The sequence below is a fragment of the Macaca nemestrina genome, chromosome 12 (assembly GCF_043159975.1).
Source record: "Macaca nemestrina isolate mMacNem1 chromosome 12, mMacNem.hap1, whole genome shotgun sequence".
Lineage (NCBI taxonomy): Eukaryota > Metazoa > Chordata > Mammalia > Primates > Cercopithecidae > Macaca > Macaca nemestrina.
The window spans coordinates 25,412,154-25,424,536 of NC_092136.1; the positions used below are offsets into that span (position 1 = coordinate 25,412,154).

At 36.7% G+C, this 12,383-nt stretch overlaps 1 protein-coding gene across 23 annotated transcripts in view; it reads left to right on the forward strand.

Moving 5' to 3' along the window:
- Window positions 1–12,383, forward strand: part of LOC105471588 (leucine rich repeat containing 4C) — a 1,332,829-nt gene that overhangs the window by 1,306,918 nt on the left and 13,528 nt on the right. For 16 of the 23 annotated variants that reach the window (XM_071074846.1, XM_071074847.1, XM_071074852.1 and 13 more), the window contains one exon: window positions 10,542–10,602. The exons of the other annotated variants lie outside the window; for them this stretch is intronic. The gene's annotated coding sequence lies outside the window, so the exon portion shown is untranslated. The remainder of the gene's footprint in view (window positions 1–10,541; window positions 10,603–12,383) is intronic. 23 annotated transcript variants of the gene reach the window in all.

The window sequence follows — 12,383 nt, forward strand, 5'->3', positions numbered from 1 at the left end:
AAGAATTCCCTTTTAATGAATGTCATTTGACTAATTTGGGGTTCGCCTGAAGGAAATAGTGTGTGAAGTCCCATAAAAAAAAACCAAAAAAACAAGATGAGTTTTATTCGCATGCAATGCACATGGAGTTAATGATTTAAAAAAAGAAATCGACTTTTTATTTTGCCATACCTATTTGTTGAATTCTAAATGCTATCAGTATGATAATAGTATTGTCCCTAACCGTCTCATGTTTCATCATAATTAAATAAACAGCTTGTGAATTGCAGTCCAAAAAATGTCTGTGTTCCACTCCTAACTTAAGGGGTTTCCATAGAAACTGTGAGCAGCAAGTTTAACTGACATTTATTGGACTTGAGGCTATATGCAGTATTGATAGCTCACTGTTTTCTCTCTAGTATTCTGTGTATGGGTCTTCTTTTCTTCCTTTAACCCTCCGAAACTATTTTCCCCTCAGTTCTCGCCTCCTCCTCTTCTTCCTCCCTCTCTTTCTCTTATTAGCAATGAGGAAGTAATTTGGACTTAGTTAGATTTAACAAATGCAATAATACTCAAATGGGCTCTGATACTTAAGTGTAATTGTGTTATTAGCTGGAAATGTTTTTCTTCAAAAATGAAAGAATTGGGAGTGAAGTTTACTAAGATAGCACACATTGGTAAGAAGGAACTCTTGGCTGTCACTCGAAAGTTTGTAGTCTGTGTATCATAATCCACATTCATATCCAGCTGTGGCTTGCTCTTTATTTATTCAACCCAGACTGATATTTCTCCCGAGTCCTTATTTTCCTCCCGGAGAATAAAAACTGTGTGGTGATCATCATTCAAGAGAAAGTAAGAATTTACTTAGGAAAGATAAAATGTACTATATATTGAGTACCTACTGTGCAACATATATTTTGCTATGTACTTTTACTGATGTTTTCTAGTTAACCCTACAAAATTCACTGCCAGATAGCGTGTGGAAGGAAAATGAATCTGGAGCCGGCAGTTCAAGTTCCGGCCCCACCACAGAGTGACTGTAAAACCTTAAACATGGTACTTTAATGCTTTGTCTTGGTTGCTCAAAGACAAAATTGATAGGAGCACTTCTAAGCCATGAGGTTTGGTTAGGATTAGATGTGAGACTACAGCTAGTACATCATAGTAGTAGTGCTAGTCTTCATCCCTTTAGAAATGAGGAAAACGAGTTGCCAAAAAAATATGTCATTCAGCTTGGACAACAGAGCAAGACCCCATCTCTATAACAAATTTTAAAAGCAACCAGGTGTCGTAGCATGCACCTATAGTCCAGCTACTTTGAAGAGAGGCTGAGGTAGGAGGATCACTTGAGCCCAGAAGTTCAAGGTTACAGTGAGCTATGATCGCACTATTGCACTCTAGCCTGAGTGGCAGGCAAGACTCTGTCTCTGAAAAAAAAAAAGAAAAAAAAAAAAAAGGCACTTATCCAAATTTACATAGCTAGCAGAAGATATGTCTACACAGTACAGTGGCTAAAAGGAGGTGGATTTGGACAGTACTAATTGTGTGATCTGGGTTAGGTGACAAACTTACAGAGCATCTGGCTCCTAATGTTTTTCATGGGGTTGTTGTGAGAATTAAATAAAACTGTGTATGTAAGTTAGTGCCTGTCATGGAAAGCACACCTTGTTTTTTGATCTCTTTGTCTCCTTTCCTCCCGTCACTTTTCTGATTTGTTTTGGTTTTGTGTGAATTCAAAGTTTGAAAATGATTGATCCCCAAAGTCTATCTAATACTTATAGTTTAAAGTGATCTTACAATTCATATACTATCTCAAGTTATCCTGATAACAATGAGAAAGGAAAGACAGATGCTACCACACACGTTTTATAGGTTAGGAAAAAGGAGAGATCTTTAATATAGTGAATGAAGAAGCTGAGGTTTTACCTAATTCCCCAGGGTCCTTTATATAATTAAAATTTCCAACTCCATTGTTCTTAATTTGGATCCTATATTCACAGCTTTTAAGGCTAAAACCCTATAGATATTAACTCCTCTTTCTAATGAATTTGAGAGGAAGACACTTTTGGTCAAGAAGAAGGAAAGGAGGCAAGGAGAGGGTAGTCTCTTGCAATCCTGTTTCCAGGTCATTCTTCTTGAATCTGAAGATCCAAAAATTACATGTGGAAATGTAATTCTCAATTTCAGGGATAAATGAGGCAATGACTTTGTGCGACAATATGCCTATGTTGCTGGCTGGAGAAAAGGGGTGAAGTGAAGAGAAAAAGCAAAAAAATAAAAATAAAAATCCAGATATAAATCAGAGATGTTGATTGACACATGGTGAATTCATTACTAGGTTACTAGGAAGAGAAAGTGTGAGAGTGCAGCTTGGACAAGAGTCTGATAGGACATGATTACTGGTAAAAGTGATAGTTCCTCTTCTCACATACACACACACACACACACACACATGCCCATGTGCATACATAGGTGTACAGGTTTAATCAAAATAAACACTTCTTTAAATCATAATTTTGTTGTTTCAAAGAGCTCATATTGGAGATAAAAATGGTAGCTCTATCTTTTTTTGTTGTTGTATGCTTTTACTTGCCTTATTATTAGAATATTGATTCTCAACAAAAGCAAAATCAAAAACAAAACAAAAAGAATATTGATTCCATGTTATCTTTGGAAGAACCTTAAGCTACTGTGTCCATTTGGGGAGTGCTAGTTCAGTTAAAACTAAGTAATATAATCTCTAAAGCCAATTATCCTGCCACACAGAAATAGCAATATGTCAAGTGTACTGAAAGTGCGATCAAGTAATGGTGCTGCAGGCAAGCCCTCTGTTCTGGAACTCCCACTTTTCCCCAGGTTCCTCCATAAGTTATATGATGCATGGCAACATTAAAAATTGGTGAAGCTGAATTTCTTTACTAGTTCTTAGATGAAAGTTAATTACAAATAGAAGTTTTAGTATTTTTCCTCCATGCACTCACAGGTCATCTTGGTAGCCTTGGGATTGAAGAGAGTAGGTAAGAAAAGTCTCTCTGGATGGGCCGGGTGTGGTGGCTCATGCCTGTAATCCCAGCACTTCCGGAGGCTGAGGAGGACAGGTCACGAGGTCAGGAGATCAAGACCCACCTGGCTAACACAGTGAAACCCCATGTCTACTAAAAATACAAAAAAAAAAAAAAAAAAATAGCCCAGCATGGTGGCAGGCACCTGTAGTCCCAGCTACTCGGGAGGCTGAGGCAGGAGAATGGCATGAACCCAGGAGGCGGAGCTTGCAGTGAGCTGAGATCTCACCACCGCACTCCAGCCTGGGCAACAGAGCGAGACACCGTCTCAAAAAAAGAAAAAAGAAAGAAAGAAAGAAAAGAAAAGTCTCTGGATGGATGCTGTAGCAGCCTTTTTTTTTTTTTTTAAGGGACCAGGTGGTAAATATTTTAGGCTTTGCAAGCCATATAGTTTATCATAACCATTCAGTTCTGCCCTTCACTGTAAAAGCAGCCATAGACAATGCTTACATGCATGGGTGTGGAAGTCTGCTAATAAAACTTTACTTACAAAAACTGGGGTGGTGAGCCCAATTTTGCCTATGGGCAGTCATTTCCAAACCATTCATCTTAGAGTTTTGCTTACATCTCCATCCCCCTTCTAGTTCTGCTCACATGTCAGGTGCAGCTTAAAAAATGGGACTAAGAAATGTAAGAATGACACCTATATCATCATTTAACCTAATTTTGTGGATTGTACTTTGTACACACTGATTTCTTATTAAAGTTTGTTTTTGTGGTATGCCTTTGACATAGAAAGAAAACATATTCTGTCCTCACTTTACAGATGGGTACAGAAAGTTTAAGTAACTTGCATTATTATCACTCAACATCTCTGATATCCATATTAGAATCTGTCAGCCCTGTGCTTTTTCAATTGGATTATTCTTTTAAAAATGCATCCTTTCAAGGATGAAAACATGGTGGGAAAAATAACTAAAAAGTAATTTTAGCCATCCAAATCAAGGAAACATAGTTCATAATGGCTTAAATAGGAGCATGCACAGGCTTCCCTACTTTCTGATCCCATTATTGATCCCATAAGGACCCAGTTCTTTATTGCTTTTCATGTATAGCTCTATTTTTTTCCCATGAAATATTTTTGCAAATGACGCCTTGCAGGCAAAGTGAATACAGAAAAATACAGGGAGTTTTTACTTTCCGTGGTACTGTGTTAACTGAAGCTCATTCATTCTGGAATTGAATCCTAGTTTTGCAAGGTTCCATGGTAACTAAGAACAAATATAGGAATTGTGCAAAAAAAGAAAACTTGGTTTCAATATTCACAACCTATGGTTAACACAGCATGGAGCAAAATGAGGAACTGCCTTAAGTAAATAAATAACTACGAATCTAATTTTCAAATGTCTGCATTTGCTGAATAATTCCCTTTTGCGGTCATTAGGAAGAAACAAAAAAATCACTGATTCCAGTCATTTCCATTATCTGACATGTCATCACCAAGGTTTCCTCATTATGCAATGTTAACAGTGTTGAGGTTACTTTAAACCAGTTTCCATTTCCAATTAGGAGGCCATCCCTGCTATCTGCATTCTGATTAAATGACGTTGCCTGGAAATCACAGAAAGAGTCTACTCTGTTTCCTCCCCTTGCTCAGATCTCATAAACACAGGCTCAATTAAAGAGAGTTTCCTTATCAGGTTTTTGTGGGTCATTTTGGTGAATTTATTAAACTCTTCAGTCATGCTGAAAACTGGAAAGCAGTGGGTCTGAGATATTCAGGGGGAACCACTAGATTTGTAGGACTTACTTCAAAGTTGTAGGGACTATAAAATATACAGAAATCAGAGCAAGCCACAGGTGAAGAATCGTGGGATCTGGTAAATATATATATAAAGAGTATCACATATTAAAGATTCCAGAACAGAGATGGAAAAATCATGATGTTATTTCAGCTTATATTTTAGGTAAAAGTCAAAGCCTAACCCAGGTCATCATTATTTTATAGTCTGATGATTGAAATAATCTATTTCACTCTGTTCTATTCATATTCCATACCACTGCAGACTTGCTTTTCCTTAAATACTCTTCCCACTGTCCTTTTCCCTTCTAGTTTTGCCTGTGGGCAGTAGTTTCCAAACCATTCATCTTAGAGTTTTGCTTATATCTCCATTACCTTTCTAGTTCTACTCACATGTCAGAAAGAAAAATCAAGTCCCTGCCATCTATCCATGAGTTCATATCAAATCTCAATTCCTTGTCTATTTTTTATATCCTGGTGTTATTTCATTTATTCTACTTACTACTCCACTGCCTATGTCGTGTTTACTTTCATATATATTCCCTACCCAACTTGTGCCTATTTTCAAACAAATTCTTTCTCTTTTCTTGATTATTATTATTATTTAGAGATAGTGTCTTGCTATGTTGCACAGGCTGAGCTCAGATTCCTAGGCTCAAGTGAACCTTCTGCTTCGGCCTCCCAAGTAGCTGGGACTACAGGCACGTGCCACCATACCTGTTCTTTCTCTTTTTTCTCTCTTTCTGCTCTGTTAGCGCATGTTCCTTATTGTGTGCTGCTATAATACCTAATTCTAACGAATAGAGAATAGAATTTCTCTAGTACTTTCTGCTGCATTATAATTCCCTGCGTACTCACCTGTGAATCATACTGCACTGTGAGATTCTTGATGAGAGACACTTGGCCCTAAGTGTCAAGAAGTGAGCATTGTGCTTGAAATTTGGTAGGCACTCAAAAAACATTATTGAAGGAAAGTGCCTGTTTCTTTCTTTTCTCTCTTGAAATGCTAGACCTTTTGCTTATTCAAATCTACATATCCCCTAGATCCACTGTCCACATACGTTTCACTGATTGCTCAAGCCTCACTGGTTCTTTCTGAACACCCAGAATACTTACAAGGATCTACGCAATCATAGATACTCCCTCAGTGGAGCATGTTGGCATTGGTTTATGATTATTGTTTATACTGGGCTTGTCTCAGTACCCTATTACAAATGATCAATGATGACAAGTTACTGAATTGGAGTTCCCTGTTAAATATAGCATTAGAGAGTATACCTAGAATCATATATTATTATAGCTGAAATGACTTTAGACATTCTCTTTCCCCACACCCTACTATAAAATGAATTCCAGACATCTTTAGTGCTTTGCCTGGGGTTATAAATATGTTTTTGGTTACTCTGTAGGAAATTGGGGTTTCGTACTATTTAATAATGAACAAGGAAGTAAGTACTTGGTAAAACGTTGGAATGTGATTTTTAAATCTGAATGACTCTATGTACATGATATTTATTCTCTTCGAATTGCCTTGCATGGTAATTTAAATTGCATTGCTCATTATAAAAATCCATATGCCTTTTGGGTGCTATTGTTGGTTTGTTTGTTTTCAACCTATAAAGGCATTGGTGACCTTAGCACAGGGCATTTTCTAAGGATTAATGAGAAGTTGGGGGTTAATGACTATCAACTCCTCCCAGCCAGTCATCAATCCAAAGGAAGCCTGGGAAGCAAGGCTATTAACCGCATTACCAACTTTCTGAAATCACATCCTTCTCTGCCTGCCTTGCCAAGGACTTAGGTTTCAGATGGGCTTGTTAGATCTTTTTTCAAAACCACTTCTTTAGTTACTTGCTTTGTCATTAACCTAGATGAAAACAATATATATATGGAAAATAATTTTCTACATATTTTGATTAAACATAATTTGAAATACTCAGCCCTTTTTATATGCTTTTCTCTCCCATATATTTTTCAAACTGAAAGTCTAGAGCAAATCAGCCTATTGTGCATCCCAAGAAGCTAAAACATATGATCTGTTTCTGCAGTTTACCCTCTCTCCAACGCAGATTTGTTTATTGAGGGAGGATCCTTATTAGGGTTTTGGTAATATTTGTTTTAATAGAATATTATTGTTTCATATTTATTTCTTTTATAAGGTTGTTTTTCCACTAATATTCATAAGTACGGTGTTTTCTCCTTTGGCATCAGCCATGGTCACCCAAAACACCCTAAGAGATAAACATCAATGCATTAGCTAATGCATTACTACATTTTCCTTTGAGGAATAAACTATAGGAAAATGAAAGAAGATTCTGGAACAGAGAAGTTCCCATTTCTGCTCTGTTGAGGGAGCACAGGACCTTATTTTATCATTCTGCATCCTGATTCATACATTGCCACCAAATCCTTAAAGAAATGACATGGAGTGACAAAATGTCACTTGTGTACTAGTGTTTAAGCTGTTTGGCAAAGATTGCTGTCACCAGGGTAGACTGCATCCCAAGACCCTTCCCAACGGGCATTTGTTTTGAGGAATTTACTCAAGACCTGGGATTTTACTCTCAGAAATTTGATTTTGGTAGCTCATTATGAGAAGGTTGTAAATGTACTTGCTGAACACGTAAGAAATTGATGTATAGAGCGGAATGCCAATTCACTAATTTATAGCTAGAACTCTAACAGACCTTCCAAGCACTTCAGTCTATCAGTTATTTTGTATGGAACTTAAACTTTTTTGGAGTCATAAATCTCTTTGAGAGTATGATGTTAAGACTAATGAATAATCTTTCTATAAAAATATATAATCACATTTAAACAAAAATCGGCATATAATTTCAGGAGGTTCACAAATGATTTGAAGCCCATTAATAAACTTAGGAACCCATTATGGTATTGTACAATTTCATGGAAAGGGAAATAATAATCAAATAAGGTTATTGATGAAAAAAAACAAGAGAACTTAATTGTATGATTCAAATTGTTATATTATTATAGTCGATGCATCAATCATTCTCCATATATGGACTTTAACTGTCATCAGTGCTAGACAAATAATGGAAACAATGAAGACAATAACAAATATTCCTACAGTATTGATTATGTACAAGACACTGTTCTGACAGTTTCTATATTAACTCATTTATCCTCACAATAATAGAGTCCAAAATCACAATACTCAATCCCCAGGCAGTTTCACAGAAGGGCATTACAAAAATTTGTTCTCTGTTTTTTAAGTCTCTATGTACCATTAGTGTCTGCTTAGTTGTGTAAGCAGCTAGAAATCTGCAACAATCAACCTTTTCTTGAGGCCACATATTTATTTCTATATTGAGCATACATAATATGCAAGATACTCTGGATGTAATGTGTAGGAGACAGGTTACTGCTGCTAAGGATAGATTTTTTACCCTAACCCATCATTTTCAATCCCCTATTTACATGCTGACTTTTGGTAATTTACTTCTTCACAATTTTAATATATAAGCTTTCATTTGTTTATATGGAGGGTGGCAAGGAGTAATTATTGAGCCCTCTCTTTATCATTTAAACTAAGTTTTATACCTTTTCTATCTTTTTGGTTCACATGTAAGTCTTAGCAATGGACTTCAATACATTATGTTTTTATAAAATTAGTTTATCAATTTGGCTGCTGACTATGAATTAAAAGATGTGACATATTTCAGTAATTCAATTCAGCTAATATTTATTGAATGCCTAAATAGCATCCAGTTTCTGTCTTTGAGAAAGCTTATGATGAAATAGGTTGAACACATTCCTAAACATTTACATGCAAACACAGATTTGGTAAGTGTTACAGTCTTGGCTTTACAGACAATTTAGGGGAAGGATGGATATTTATACTGATCATTAAGACTGGTGACAGCCTAGTAGAAAGAGCCATTGCAAAATTGGCTCTGACTGGATACAATTTTGATTTAAAAAAATCAGGGTAGGTAATTTCAATCTAAAGTAAGAAGGAGCAAGTCCCCAAAGAGGAAAAGTAGAGGGAGTATTTTTAGAGTCGGAACAGACTGCAGCCTAGACTGTGTTAAGAACAGTAGGAGATAGGACTGGGAAAGCAGAATGGCACAGCACTATGGAGGGGCTTACATGTCACACGAAGGCAGTGGTTTTCAAAGAGGACAATTTTGCCCCCCTGGGGACATTTGGCAATGTCTGGAGACACTGTAGATTGTCACAACTGAGGTTGCTACTGGCATCTAGTGGGTAGAGGCAGTAAGGGATTTTGGCTTAATTCTGTAGGCACTGGGGAACTCTTGGTGGGCTATGCTTTCTTGCACTGTGATTGTTGAGGCTCCTGTGTATTGTTATACTAAGTCTGCAAAACGTTGCTTTGAAAATCTCCTATGGGAAAAATATGAAAAGAAAAGACCACTTGTGGAGATAAGGAATAACATATATTAATCATTAAATGTCCCTTGAACTTGAAGAAAAAAAGAAAAGGAAGAAAAAAGAAGCAACAGTTTCATGCATTGTGGGTCTCCAGACTTAAAATATTAGCACAAAGGAGAATGTAGGTATTGTTACCAACAGGCATATTTCGAATCATTGGAGCATTCTGATTTCATTACCTGGAGAGTGAAATATCTAGCAGTACATGGAGCTCGAGATTTTTAAATATTTTTCTCTGATTATACATTTCACTAAAGCAAATTGCTGTCAAAAGCATAAACATACCCCCAAACACCTCAAATCCCACCCTATAATTTGAGAAACAAGTTGATCATCTATATTTTACATTTTCTTAAATAATTAATATCAAAAAGTGAATAAGATCAAAAGGATTTATAAACAGTCAGAAACCTCATGCCAGGTACACTTATCTCTCCAGCATCATGAGAGGGTAAACAAGCAGGAAAAAAACAAATTAATTTTATTTTTAGCCCTGCCAAGCTGTGAATGTATCCCTGGGTCGGATTTTTTAGCATGAAGTAGATTTGACTTTTTGTTGCTAAGACAAGGTTTGGAGCCGCCATAGCCTTCCCCAGTCCCTTGCTTATTCTATCTTGTTGCTTTAGATTGTGATAGTAGAATGAGAAGATCTTTTCCACCCATGGATTTTTAAATAAATGGTTCAAATGAGTCTCTGTAGCAGGAATGTGGTGATCAAGAATCCCTTCCATTTTAAAGGCATTTGCTGACTCTAGGAGTTCCTTTCTCTGTTATAAAGTGGTCTGATCCAATGCAGTGACCTGAAAGCAGTCCTCCCTAGTTCTGGAGTACATGTAAGGGGGAAGAAGCAAGTCATGAAAACAACTAGGCATCCTCTTAGGCAGAAATTTTCAAGGCAATCGTGTTATTTTAGGCACATACAGCAGAGGGCATTGTTTGGTCAAACATAAAACAGGGCTGCTACTGATAATAATAGACAAAGAGAAAGAAATAGGGAAATCTCCCCAACTTTATCACCCACCCCATCCCCCTCAAAAAAAAAAAAAAAAATGCAAAGAGACAGTGAGATGATCTTTAAATCACTGTTCTTCCCAGCTCTTGGTAGGAGAAACTTCTATGAAAATAACTACAAACTGGAAAACATTATTCCAAAAATCAATGAAATTCCTGCTATGTGAATGGGGTTCTACTAGGTGCTAGGGATCAATAAGTGAGTATGATATCCTATGGGTCCTTAGTGAGTTTACAGCCTTGACTTAATGAGTTTTCAACCTGCTTCTGTCTGGTTGAGCACTCATTCATTCATTCATGCATTTAACCATACTCCATGATTGCTGTTCTAGGTGAATACTACTGAATAAGGAAGACAAGTCTCTACTCCATGGAAATTAACCTTCCACCGAGGTGAGACGGGCAGTAAGAAAATATGCACCTGAGTGTATGAGAAAAAATAACAAATAGTGATATGTGCTATGATGAAAATTGAATATGGGTAACTTATTAAATATGACAAAAGGGATACTTTTTGCTAGGTAATCAAAAAGAACTTTCTGAGAAGGTAAAATTTAAAGTGAGCCCAGAATTAAAAGGAAAACCAACTATGCAAAAATCAAAGGATACACATTGCAGGCAGAGGGAATCCTAGTACAAAGGTCCTGAGTCGGGAACAAGCTGAATCTTTTGAGAAACCATGAAAGGCCAATGGGGTTGAACCGAGAAGGTGGAGTAAGAAAAAGTTGAAAAGTGGGAGAAGCAGACAGAGGTCAGGCTGTGTCTTGGAGACCAAAGCAGTTTGCATTTTGTTCTAAAAAGGTACAGAGCTAATAGGGGTGTTTCAACTAAAAAAAATAGCATGAACATATTTATAATTTAAAAGTTCAATCTAAATACTCTATAAAGAATGAATTGTGCTAATACAGTTAACCAAAGTAGGGAAATTAATGGCAGTGTATTTCAGAGGTTCAAGTTAGAAATGAAGATGACAAATAATCTAGAAAGAGACAATGAGGAAAAGTAGACAGACCCACATTATGTTTTAAAGTTGAATCAGAATAGTGCTGGGCTGCAGGTGAATACAGAAAAAGAAAAGTCAAAGAAGAGTTTAACATTTTTGCCTTGAGCAACTGGTCACTTGGTAGTGGCTTTTATGGAGGTTCAGGGGCAAGTTTGGGGATTTGCTTTCAGTGTACACAATGCCATTTAATTCGTGTAATTCTCACAATGTCTATTTATTGCGTTGTTATCATCATTCCCACTTAGGAAGGTGCAGCTCCGAGAAGTCCAATTTGCCAAAGATCAAAGAGTCAGGAATACCAAACCAACCTTCCAGCAGGAGGCCTTGTACTCTAAAGCTGGTTTTTGTTTTGCTGGGTCTTACTATTGTAGATTGGGCATTCTTTGTTTGCTTCAGCATTGTTTCAAATTAGAAAGAGGACTAAAACTAAATGTGTGCTTAGTAGTCCTTTGTGTGCAATTTGCAGGGTGGACATGAGCCACACTAGATATCAAAGATGCTTCTTTCCTGACTTGAAGATCGGAGATTCCAAAATGATACACTGCTCTTTTTGTGTACCCTGGTATTTTCTAACATGACCATATGCAGAAGCTAATTTTCTCTTCATTGGTATTTCATGCTCTACAGGATTTTAACTAGGGCGTATTAATTTGAACTATACGCGTCTCAGTAGTCAGATAATCAGATTGGAGATCGGTTCCATTCATTTTTAAAGCAATACTAGGGATGTCGATTATTAAAGTCACTTACTTTCTCGTCAAAGTCTTCTCTCCAATTTCCTTTAGGGACAAGGGCAGAAACTTTCTAAAACAATATTCTCATCATTCCCTCTCCTGCTTAAAAGCCTCAAGTTTCTAAGATTTTTTATTAAAATATATTCAAAATTTTTATTAGGCTTACAGTGCTCCGCAATTGGGCTAGTTTAACTAAGTTCTATAGTGTAAATCCTTTACTTCCATTAAGTCAATTTTCTTATTATTTTGTGCTCCTACTCTGCTTTCATGAGTAAGTTCCTACCTCTTCCAATACTGCCCTGCCTCCATGCCAATCTATACTCCTTTAAAGACCTGCATAAAATTCCAAATCTCTATTTTTTTTAATTTATTTTTTTATTTTTTTGAGACGGAATCTAGCTCTGTTGCCTGGCTTGAGTGCAGTGGCACAATCTCGG